Here is a 7908-nt window from a genome sequence, read left to right as displayed (position 1 = left end):
GAGCAACAGAAGACCGACGAACGACTCGTCGTCGCCCGCTCCAGCAGCAGCGACGACGACGACTTCTGCTCCGGGGGGCCGAACAGCAGCAGCGATGACCTCAGGGCGGATGCTGCTGCCATGAAGCCCTCGCCCATGCCCTCACTCGAGGGGCAAGGACGGGCAGAAGGCCGTAGAGTCAGAGGTCGGTCCGTGGGCGGCACCGGCTATCCCGTCGGTGGAAGAACCTCTTCCAGCTGCCGTGACGGAAGGCGGCGCCGGGAGCGGCTCCGAAGCCACTCGGGTCAGAGAGCCAGGCGCGCGGCAGCCGCCAATGCCGGGAACGGCGAATGCCCTTCCCCCCGATCACTGAGGGAAGGAGCGGGCCGCCGCCCGCGCAGGGACCGACCCCAACTCGGCACACTCCCCTCCCCAGCACTGATGATGAAAATCCTTGAAGCTGAGGGAGGGGCAGAGGCCGCAGCCCGGCTTGCTTTTCCCCGCCATCGAACTGGAGGTCACCGTCTTGGGTGACCGCCGGCGAGGGGGTGCATCCGGGCTGCATGATGAAAATCCTTGAAGCCGAACGATGGCTGAAAGGTACCAACTTCCACGAAGTTGCGTTCCTCCAACGACAAGGCGGAAAGATTGCGGGTGTTCCCCATCCGGGGGCTCGGAAGGTGGAAGGACACGATGCATAAGGGAGCGCGAAGACATGGTCGCCTTTCAAGGGGGTCACCCTCCTTTTAAAGGCGACTCTCCCTACTTGCGTCCCCAGCCGTTGTGGGCTGAGTCTTCCCCAATACGCTCCAAGGTCCTCCCCCTACGGCGCGGGGCTGGATCCCACGCGTCATGCAAACTGGCCCAGGGCGGAAGAAGCCAAACCGCCGCGCGCGGTGCATGCAACCGCCCAGCGGTTACAAGCATTCCTCCACTTTCGCCCAGACCAGCGGGTGAAGGGGCGGACAGCCGTGCAGGCGGCATGCAACCGCGCCAGGTGGGCGCGCCCCTCCGACTTCCAACGCACCCAGCATGGAGGCCCAGGCCCACGCGTCGTGCAACCGGCGCACCGGTTGCTACGTGCGAGCAACTGCACCGCCACTCGCACCACTACCACGCCTCCTCGACTGTGGAACCAGTACCGCGACTCGAGGCAACCCTGCGTACGACCCAGCAGCGCCAGCCAGGCGTGACGGTCAATACGGCCAAAAATGGGCCGGCAGTAATGGCGGTGGCAGGCGGGCAGGAGCAGCGGTCACGTCGTCAGCCAAGCTCACGTCGCCTCGTGGGACAGCGAGAGAACCCTCTCTCACGGCGTGAAGACGGCGCGCCCGTGTTCCGTTCCTCGAACGGCTCGCGCACGCGCAACGGCTGCCCCGCGAACCACTCGCCCCGTCGCATTAACTCCACGGCGGGACAGGCGGTGCCTCAGGCAGGAGAAGCAAGCGACGCTTCGCCTTCGCCATAATGACCGCGTCAAAAAAGGTACGCCACGTCATTCGATTTCGTATCCTTTTTCTTTTCCTCTTTCTCTCTCTTACAACAGGGACCGGGAAAGGGGATACCCCGAAAAGGATCCTTCTCCGTGAAGGAAACAGGCCCCGAGCCTCCCTACTGATCAGAGGTGCAAAGGCTGGCCCCTCGGAGGGATTCAACAGCCGCCTCAAAGCGCTTGGGTTCCGCGCCCACTACTGGTCAGAGTTTCGAAGGTCGGCCCCTCGGAAGGGTTCAACGGCCGCCTCAGGCCACTCGGGCTTCGCGCCCACTACTGATCAGGGGTTCGTAGGCTGGCCCTCGAAGGGTTCACATCCGCCTCAAACACAGAGCGAGGGATGACCCTGGGTACGTTCGATACATAACCGAGGCTCGGGCTACGCTCCCGAGGTACCCTAGGACATTTCCGAGACCAGCGGGAACAATCTTGTAACGGAATCCCATCAGAGGGAGGCATCGAGCCCTCGGACCCCGTCGAAAGGGGACCGGGTCCGGCAGATCACCCGCAGGTACTTTTGGAGCGCGCCTCCGGGCCTCTAGCCGACCCCTAACAAATGGGGCACGGGCGTCCACTCGGATTACCCGCCAGCAGCTCACCGGAGACACCATGTTCGGCGCCCTCCGAGGGCAACATGGCGCTTTCCTCCCCTCCTCCTTGCGGAAAGGCGACGCAGGGGCGTATGTAAAAAAGTCGAGTATGTCCTTGACCGTCCTCTCGCCCTGTGCAGAGGCTCGGGGACTGCTTTCGCGAACCCGGCTCTGGCCAAACCGTTGACAGCGTCAACATACCAGCCCGAGAACTTGGGACCCGACCGTGCACCCGGGCTACGGCCAGCTCGCATGAGGGAACGACCAGACCAGCCGAAGCATTGCGCGAGGCATTAAGACCTCGGAGGAGTCAAACCACTCCTCCGAGGCCTCGGGGGCTACACCCGGCGGGTGCGCTCGCGCGCACCCACCGGAACAAAACGCAACCGAGAAAGGCTGGTCCCCTTGCAAAAAAGTGCGACAAAAGCCTCCAAGCGAGTATTAACACTCCCTTCGAGGCTCGGGGGCTACTGTCGAGGACCATAATTAGGGGTACCCTCAAGACTCCTAAATCTCAGCTGGTAACCCCCATCAGCACAAAGCTGCAAAGGCCTGATGGGTGCGACTAAGTCAAGGATCGGTCCATTCGAGGGACGCGATCACGCCTCGCCCGAGCCCAGCCTCGGGCAAGGGCAGCCGACCCCGGAGGATCTACGTCTCGCCCGAGGCCCCCCTCCAGCAACGGACACACCTTCGGCTCGCCCGAGGCCCGGTCTTCACCAAGAAGCAACCTAGGCCAAATCGCCACGCCAACCGACCAAATCGCAGGGGCATTTAATGCAAAGGTGGCCTGACACCTTTATCCTGACGCACGCCCTCCAGTCGACAGAGCCGAAGTGACCGCAGTCACCACTTCGCCGCTCCACTGACCAGTCTGACAAGAGGACAGTGCCGCCTGCGCCGCACCGACTGCTGAGCCACTCGACAGAGTGAGGCTGACAGCAGCCAAGTCCGGCCCTAGGCGCCATGGGAACTCCGCTCCGCCCGACCCCAGGGCTCGGACTTGGGCTCAGCCCCGGAAGACGACGAACTCCGCTCCGCCCGACCCCAGGGCTCGGACTTGGGCTCAGCCCCGGAAGACGGCGAACTCCGCTCCGCCCGACCCTAGGGCTCGGACTCGGGCTCAGCCCCGGAAGACGACAAACTCCGCTCCGCCCGACCCTAGGGCTCGGACTTGGGCTCAGCCCCGGAAGACGACGAACTCCGCCTCGCCCGACCCCAGGGCTCGGACTCGGGCTCAGCCCCGAAGGACGATGAACTCCGCTTCGCCCGACCCAAGGGCTCGGACTCAGCCCTGGCATCCGCCGACGGTCTCCGCCTCGTCCGACCAAGGGGCTCGGACTCGACCTCGACCTTGGAAGACAGACTCGACCTCGACCTCGGAGGAGCCTCCACCTCGCCCAACCTAGGGCACGGACCACCATCATTACCCTGCCCCAAGCTGACTCAGGCTACGGGGAACAAGACCGGCGTCCCATCTGGCTCGCTCCGCTAGACAAGTAATGATGGCGCCCCGCACGCTCTATGACGACGGCGGCTCTCAGCCCCCTTACGGAAGCAAGAGGACGTCAGCAAGGACTCGACAGCCCCGACAGCTGTCCTTCCGCCAGGCTCCAGCGCTCCTCCGACGGCCACGACACCACACGAACCGGGTGCCAAAACCTCTCCGGCTGCCACGATGGCATGTACTTAGGGAGCTAGCTCTCCTCCGCTAGACACGTTAGCACACTGCTACACCCCCATTGTACACCTGGATCCTCTCCTTGCGCCTATAAAAGGAAGGACCAGGGCCCTCTTACAGAGGGTTGGCCGCGCGGGGAAGGATGGGACGGCGCTCGCGTGAGGCCGCTCGCTCCCTCCCGCGTGGACGCTTGTAACCCCCTACTGCAAGCGCACCCGACCTGGGCGCGGGACAAACACGAAGGCCGCGGGATTCCACCTCTCACGCCCGTCTCCCTCCGGCTGCCTCCCCCCTTCGCGCTCCGTCTCGCGCCGACCCATCTGGGCTGGGGCACGCGGCGACAATTTACTCGTCGGTCCAGGGACCCTCGGGTTTCGAAACGCCGACAAATATCTATCTAGAACATAGGTTAGACACCTTCAACTAACCGATATAAAACGCTTTGAATTAGTAGTTTTGTGCAAATGAGTTTCACTAGTATCCTCTACTGGTAGTAGACTTCCAAAGGTATTCCCTCGGATTGAAATGTATGAGTTATATTTCTTGTCCTCTCGTGAGCTTCTAAAGTTCACCTAAAACTCACAGACTGTGACTAGCTGTCTAGTTTATCTAGGTGCATTGCTAAAAGATGTTAGGTAAGAAAACATCTCTGCATTTTAAGTAGAAGAGACAATTAAGAGACAGTGTAATACAATCCTGAACCTTTGGATAATAAAACAGTTAAAAGACAATATGTATAGAGATTCGTTTACAATTAAGAGATGGTGTAATACAATCCTGGACCATTAGGAATAGACTTAGGGCATGTGCATGTACACACCAATCAAATGAGGGTCTCTTGATAGGTTTCTATGGGCTAAGTGAAAACAAATCAACAGACAAACTCTTCGCGAAAAGCTCGTCTCTACATAATTCTTCATACATAGTGTACATTGACTGTATTTATTATCTACTAGTTTAGAATTGTATCATAGTCTCTTAGCTAGCTCTCATATTTAGAAAACCGTTCTAAGAGCTTAGGATTGTATATGTCCTTAGCCGACGCCTCCACTGAATGAAGTGGGCGGACAAGTGTGCTGTCCTATGTCAAACCAGCTGGCGTACTCGATTCCCTTTGCCCCATCGACACTTGCAATCAATAAAAAAATGCTTATGGCAGTTAAGCAGCATTTAGTACTGCCAACACCTCCATAATGAAGTTGTACGTCCAAACCAGTTGGTAAATGTTTCACTCGTTGCCTGAAAAAATTACGCAATTTTTTGTTGGTGTGATTTCCAGGAACAGCCGACTAAGATCTTGCTGGCTGGAACTGGGCACTGGAGTGGGCACCGTGCGCTGCTCCAGGTCTCAGAGCAAGTTTAATAATACAATTTGATCGGTGGCTGTAAGGATTTTTATAGGCTACTCCTTCCATATATGAACGGTTGCACGCTCCAGCAATTCTAAGATGGGTTAGGAGTAATGGTAAAAAACATATGTACCTTAACCCTAAAATCCTAAAATCCTAAACCCTAAAAGCCAAAGACAAGGGAAGTTAACGAGAGATGGAGAGACCCAACTGCTGCCAGTCGGGACAGACAGTAAAGGGGGCGGGGATAAGCTTGTGAAGAAGCAAGCTTATTGCCCCACCCCAAAAAAAAACAAACCAAGGAAACATATGCGCTTTAACAACAAAGCGCTCATCCCTTGCTTGTTGCTTCGCGTTTTCATCCCAGTTCATTCCAGGATAGGCGGCTAATATAATATGTGCAGTAGTCGTCGTCTGACCAATCGGCTCGGACACCGGACCGCTTGTGCCCGCCCATTATGTCTCGCACTAAATGGAATGACTCTCTTATCTTAGTTACACTTCCGGTATAATACAAAGAAAAGACTGAAACGTTGGTCCCGTCCAGGGCCGGCCCTGAGAATTTGGTGATCTGGTGCAAGGCAAAAATTGAGGTCCCATTGACAACAAATATAAGAAGATTATTTTCTTGTGAAATCATTCCCTCCCATACAACTATCGACAACTCCTCTTGCTCCTTGATATTCCTTGAAGGCACTGTAGTTTGAAGAAATTTATGAATAACATCTCTCTGCGATGTATTGAACTCCTCTATATGTTTTCTTTTTTCACTATCAGATGCATATTTTCTAGTGGACGACACATGGAATGTGGTGCTAATCCTACTAGAACACAACAACATATACTTAGAAATAAAAGAACATATAATGCAGTTTGGTTGGATTTGACATTTGTCTTTAAGCTGTAATCTACATGGACATTTCCTATATGTTCAGAGGGGCCACTGGGTTCTTGGAGGCTCGGTGCGGCCGCACCGACGGCACCTGTCCAGGGCCGGCCCTAGTCCCGTCCGAGAAAAATCTCGAACCATGGCCCCATCACTAACGTGCCGATATCAACCGTCCATTCTGTAACGGATCAATTAGAGGGTACGCATAGAATAGCATAAACCGAGAGCATATGAGACATAACAAAGGGATCCTTTTTAACCAAGCCAAAAAATTCACCTTGATATAAATGGAACCCGGATCTTAGAGATACTGCTTGTAAGCCGTTATATGATTGATTACAAGGCTAAAGTAACCAATCAATGCTAATTCCAATCAATAGCATCCGTACCCAAAGGGCACACCCCTGCTGCCCTGCAGCAACAACTCCTAGCGGGAGGAGCGATGGTCGCTTGGCTTCATGTGACGGTGTGGGGAATTGAAAATGGAGTGGACAACTTAGGCCTAGTTTGGAAGTCTAAAACCCGAAGAGGATTAAAGAGGCTAAAATCCTCTCCTTATTTAAAATTGAATAAGGAGAGGATTTTAGCCTCTCTAATCCCCTCCGGGTTTTAGGCTCCCAAACTAACCCTTATTAATGTACCCAAAGGGCACACCCCTGCAGCAACAACAATAATGCAGGCTTAAAACCCATAGCGACAAACGCTCATGTACATATGAATGAGGCTAGAACGTCTAATATTGTTTGACGGAGGGAGTAACATTCTTCATTATTAATGTAGGATCCCGTTTGCCTCTCACAAATAAAATCTTTTAGTTCTTGTTTCTAAGCCCGTTATAAATTTTCGATCAGTTTCTTCTCTATCTTCTCTTCTATCCTCACCACCACCAATATTTAGCTAACTTACAAGTCCGTTATTGTACTTACTCTCAGGCTGCCCTGTCGTCTGGCTGGTGTCGCGGCATGACCCAGGCTAACAGCCTAAAAGCTCTGCCTTTTGGCCGTAGCCCACCAACTGGATGCTCATGTTCATGACTCGTGAGGTCCCCCCTGTCCTGGAATTAGAGTAGTTAATTGGAATCTCAACTTGTGGTTGTCTCATTGCTGCTATTCGCTTCTCAACGTGTTAAGTTTAACAAGTCTCGTCCATGATTATAGTGCTAATATATTACATGCAGCATCTTGCATTGTGTGGAGGGTCCACCTAGAGAACAGTAATGATACTATTTTTTCTCTACTAATTCAAAGCACTAGTTTCATGTGCCGTGTGTAACGTAACGTGCGAAACATGTATATCTGTCCCTCTTCCCGCTTTTCGCCTACCAATAGGTTGTTACACCATATATGATCCGTGAGAAACCACCCAAAAACAATACGATAGGAAACCACACATAACACAGTGCTCTACGTAGTACCACCTCATTAACTAAATAAGGATGAACGACCGAGCTAGCTATAAAAAATGGCCCGACTCCTTTTCCAACTCATACTTTTCTCAACCTTTTGGTTAAGATAAAGTGAAATATTTATTATTATCAGTTTAATATCTGATATAGGTGAACCATATGTTCACTTTAATATTAATATTAAATTTATTTTTTACGGGTATCAAATATGATTATGTGCTATCGCACGCACGTGGGTTGTACTAGTACTCTTTTATTTTTTGAATGCATGTCGTTTTAGTGTTTGTATCGGTCCCAAATGTTTTTCCAGTTTTGACCATAAATTTACTAACAGTTTATGTATTTTTTCATGCACCCTAATGATGTCGCCAATACACCATAAATTTACTAAGACCCCGTTTGTTTGGTTGGAATTGAATTCTATTCCAATAATCATAATTTAGACACAAACTAATTAAGCTATTATATTTATATATGTAATTTATTTGTATATTATCCTAAATCATATGAGAGAGATAGTTAT

General features: G+C 52.9%; 1 pseudogene; it reads left to right on the top strand.

Annotated features, from left to right (window-relative positions):
* Positions 1–7465: 7465 nt before the first annotated feature.
* LOC111590230 (uncharacterized) lies at positions 7466–7633 on the top strand (annotated as a pseudogene).
* The last annotated feature ends 275 nt before the right edge of the window (positions 7634–7908 follow it).

This window comes from Zea mays, chromosome 9 (assembly GCF_902167145.1).
Source record: "Zea mays cultivar B73 chromosome 9, Zm-B73-REFERENCE-NAM-5.0, whole genome shotgun sequence".
NCBI lineage: Eukaryota > Viridiplantae > Streptophyta > Magnoliopsida > Poales > Poaceae > Zea > Zea mays.
The sequence above is the reverse complement of the archived record's forward strand: the minus strand, read 5'-3'. Positions and strand labels throughout refer to the sequence as shown.